Source organism: Elephantulus edwardii, unplaced genomic scaffold (genome assembly GCF_000299155.1).
Source record: "Elephantulus edwardii isolate Elephantulus edwardi_28Jun2011 unplaced genomic scaffold, EleEdw1.0 scaffold00099, whole genome shotgun sequence".
NCBI lineage: Eukaryota > Metazoa > Chordata > Mammalia > Macroscelidea > Macroscelididae > Elephantulus > Elephantulus edwardii.
Window position 1 is genome coordinate 260,384 of NW_006399849.1, and position 4,652 is coordinate 265,035.

Consider the following 4,652-nt stretch of genomic DNA (forward strand, 5'->3'; position numbering starts at 1 on the left):
AAGATTTGTCTGACATACTTTGGACATGTTGCAAGGTAGTATTAGTCCTTGGAGAGGGACATCATGCTTGGGAGAGTGGAGAGACAGCACAAGAGAGGACAACCCTTGATGAGATGGATTGTTTTGGTGATGTGCTAAAGGTGGTAGATATATCAGAGACAATAAGATTGGCATAGGATAGAGAAGGGTTTGGGGCTGGTGTATATAGGGTCACTATGAGTCACAGGTGACTTGATGACACATAAAAAAACAACAACTCATATTAAAGAATATAATCTTTGATCTCTGCAGCATGTACTCCAAGTATTCTTCACTTTCTGCAAGCAAAGTATGTTGGAGATATTACAGTAAAGTTGTTGATGAGTCTTGCTCCAAACTTTATGCCACATTCATCTTCATATTGTCCAGTTTTTTGAATTATTTGTTCATCAAGCAGTATGAATACAGCTATGGAGAAGATGATACTACCCTGACACATACCTTCTCTGATTTTAAACCATGTAGGGTTCCCTGGTTGTGTTTGGACAACTGGTTCTTAGTCTATATATACATATTACATGAGCAAAATTTAATGTTCTAGGATTTCAAGAATATTTCCAGGAGAGACAAGTCTTTGGGGAAAGATATGCTTGGAAGGGTGGAAGGACAACATAGAAGAAGACTCTGAATGAGATGGAATGACACAGTAACTGGGGTATAAGGATAGGTGTGTCTGAGGTTGTGAGATTGACTCCAGCTAGGGCAAGGTTAAGGGCTGGTGTACTTCAGGTCATTAGGAGTCATAGTCAATTTGATGACACATAATAATAACAACAACACTGTTATCCATAATTTGTGGTCATCCGTATTGCAAGTACCTTTGTGTAGTTGATAAAGCACAAATAAACATCTTTCTGGTATTCTCTCCTTTTAACCAAAATTCAGTTGACATCAGCAATAATAATATCCTTTGTCTCATAACCTCTTTTGAATCAAGCTTGATTTTTTTAAATTCCCTGACAAAGGGTGATCCAGAACCTCTGCATCAAAGATACTAGAAAATGTAGGTAACAAATCTTATTGTTATTGTTGTTGTCTTGTTGCAAAGAGTCAGAGCCAACTGACCCATAGTTGACCCTCCAGCTAGTTTTTAGAGACAGTCAGTACCACAGAGGAACATTTTTCATCCTTCTCCCAGTAAAGCAGCTTGGTGAATTAAAATGTGTGCCTTTGAGATTGTAACACAGCTTCTTACCACTAAGCCAATAAAACTCTCTGATAATTCTTTAAGTCAAGGTTTTGGAGACAAGGACATACCTCATACACTTGACTGAAGGAATAAACCAACTCTATGCTCATATTATAAAGTCAAAATTACTATTTCCTTCTTTAGTCTATTAACCCTACTACAGTAGGTGAGACAATGACCAAAGAAAAGCAAGCATCATATGTTGATTTTGTTGTGTTCTGTCAAGTCAGGACTAACTCATAGCTGACCATCCATCAAGAGGGTCACATATGTTCTCTCTCTCTCGCTCTCTCTCTCTCTCTCTCTCTCTCTCTGTGTGTGTGTGTATGTGTTATATATGAGGGCATGAAGGAGAAAGAATTTTACCTGTGTTCCTTATACAGATCATGAGCACAGACCACAGACCAATGAAATATTGAGATTTGTTGACTACTTCATACCACACTCGGTGTTCTAGCTGATGAGTAGCAGTATACTTCATTGGAATAGATGAGAGAAAGAATAGTTTAAGAGTAATATATGATTGGGTATTGTGGTGATGACAAGAGTCTAGAATGAAGGTTGCATAGTGGAGTGTACTGTGGGGGAGGAGGATTATATATCAGTGAAAGAATTTTTCTTTTTCTTTTCAAAGAGAAGGGAAAACTGGGTGGGATGGGTAGGCAGGGAGAAAAACACAAAATCTCTGTAATAGTTCATTAAAATTAATAAAATAATTTTTTTTAAACTAAGGAAAAAAGTTTAGTACAAATTATGGCTGTGAATAGAAACTAATTAATGGAAGTAAGAGAGAACCTTCTTACACGGCTCTCAGAGAGACCGCCTTCCCTCACAGCCCTTATCCCTCTCTGAAATGCATCCACCTTGGAGTCTTCCTCCCCCAAGGACCAGGTCCCCCCTCTCTGGGGCTTGCTTCCCAGCCCCCTCCTCACCTGAAGTTCTCTCCTACTCCGAGTGCCCCTCTTACCTCCTCTCTGACCTCCTTCTCCTCCTGTCTCTCTGTCTCTCCCCGCCCCCAGTCCCTAAGAACCCCCTCCTCTGAGACCCTCTTCCACTTTTGGCTTTGCTCCTCTCTCTGAGCCCCTCTCCTCCACGACCCCACACTTGTCCGAAGGGTACACTCAGCAGCTGGCCTTCAGGCAACCCAACAATGCCTGTGCTGCCTTCCTGAACCAGCCATCCAGCACCTGGCTGACCGCCTACATGGTCAAGGTCTTCTCTTTGTTGGCCAACCTCATCACCATAGACTCCTTGGTCCTCTGCGGGGCTGTCAAATGGCTGATCCTGGAGAAGCAGAAGCCCGACGGCATCTTCCAGGAGGATGGGCCCGTGATCCACCTAGAAATGATTGGTGGCTTCCGGGATGCGAGGGAGAAAGATGTCTCGCTCACCACCTTTGTTCTTATCGCACTGCTGGAAGCTAGAGAGATCTGTGAGGGACAACAGCCTGGGGGGCAGCATCAACAAGGCCAGAGACTTCATTGAAGCCAATTACGTGAATATGAAGAGACTCTACACAGTGGCCATCGCTGGCTACACCCTGTCCCTGCTGGGCAAGCTGGAGGGTCAGCTTCTCGACATGTTTCTGAATGTAGCCAAAGATAAGAATCACTGGGAGGAGCCTGGCCAGCAGCTGTACAACGTGGAGGCCACATCCTTTGCTCTTTTGGCCCTGCTGGAAATCAAAGACTGACTTCGTCCCTCCAGTTGTATGCTGGCTCAATGAGCAGAGATACTACGGAGGTGGCTATGGCTCTACCCAGGCCACCATTCTGGTGTTCCAAGCCTAGGCTCAGTACCAGAAGGATGTCCCTGACCACAAGGACTTGAACCTGGATGTGTCCATCGACTTGCCCAGCCGCACTGCTCCTCTCAATTACTGCATCCTCTGGGAATCAGCCAGCCTCCTGCAATCAGAAGAGACCAAGGAGAATGAGGATTTCACACTTACAGAAAAAGGAAAAGGCCAAGGCACCTTGTTGGTGATGACAATGTACCATGACAAGGTCAAAGGCAAAACCTAGTGCAAGATGTTTGACCTGAGAGTCAGCATAAAACCAGCCCCTGCCACAGTTAAGAAGCCCCAGGATGCCCAGAGCACCATGATCCTGAACATCTGTGCCAGGTATCTGGGAGATAAGAATGCCACCATGTCAATCCTGGACATATCCATGATGACCGGTTTTGCCCCTGACACTTCTGACCTTAACCTGTTGAGCAAAGGTGTGGACAGATACATCTCTAAGTACGAGATGGACAAGGCCTTGTCCAACAAGAATACCCTCATCATCTACCTGGATAAGGTATCGCATACCAAAGAAGACTGTCTAACCTTCAAAGTTCAGCAGTATTTCAAAGTCACCCTGATCCAGCCTGGGTCTGTCAAGGTCTATTCCTACTACAACCTGGAGGAGTCCTGCATCAAGTTCTACCACCCAGACAAGGAGGACGGGATGCTGGACAAGCTTTGCCACAAGGACACCAGCCGCTGTGCCGAGGAGAACTGTTTCTTGCACCACACGGAGGATGAGATCACCCTGAACTAACGGCTGGACAAAGCCTGCGAGCTGGGTGTGGACTACGTGTACAAGACCAGGATGGTGAGGCAGGAGCTATTTGATGACTTTGAAGACTACATAATGGTCATAGAACAGCTCATCAAGTCAGGCTCCAACGAGGTCAAGGTGGGAGATGAGCGCTGTTTCATCAGTCACATCAAGTGCAGAGAGGCCCTGAAACTGAAGGAGGGGAAGCATTACCTCATCTGGGGAGAGTCTCCTCTGATCTTTGGGGAGAGAAACCCAACTCTAGCTACATCATCGGGAAGGACACTTGGGTGGAGCTGTGGCCAGAGCCTGACGAATGCCAGGATAAAGAGAACAAGCAGCAATGGGAGGACATGGGCTCCTTCACAGAGAACATCGTCTATGGATGTCCCAACTGAAACTCTCAATAAAGCTTTGTACATTTCCTAATAAAAAAAAAAAAAAGAGCGAGAAACTTCTTACATGATTTTACTGAATGGTGGGCATTAAAATCTAAAAAAGGAAAATAACAGGTACATAGAAGCCTGACTTTGATCAAAATGACATGAACTTTTATTTATTTTAATGAAAGTTTACAGAGACATAGAGTTTCCAGTCTAACATGAACTTTTGATGCAGAATGAAAAATATGACTTCAATTAAATTTCAGCATAGATGTATTCTTTTTTAAAATTTTTCTGCTAGTTTATTTACATGATTTGAATACTAATTTTACAAATTCTTTCAATTTTCCTCACTGCTGTATCCATCAAATTGTACAACCCAATGATTAATCTCCCCTCCCCCTGTACATCCACATCCCTCTGCTTCCAGCCTCTCCCACTCCTCCTGGATCCTTATACTCATTCTACAATAACAGTTTTTGTTGTTTTTTTTTT

At 43.8% G+C, this 4,652-nt stretch overlaps 1 pseudogene; it reads left to right on the plus strand.

Moving 5' to 3' along the window:
* The window catches only part of LOC102858639, a 22,781-nt pseudogene extending 18,609 nt beyond the window's left edge, over positions 1-4,172 (plus strand).
* The last annotated feature ends 480 nt before the right edge of the window (positions 4,173-4,652 follow it).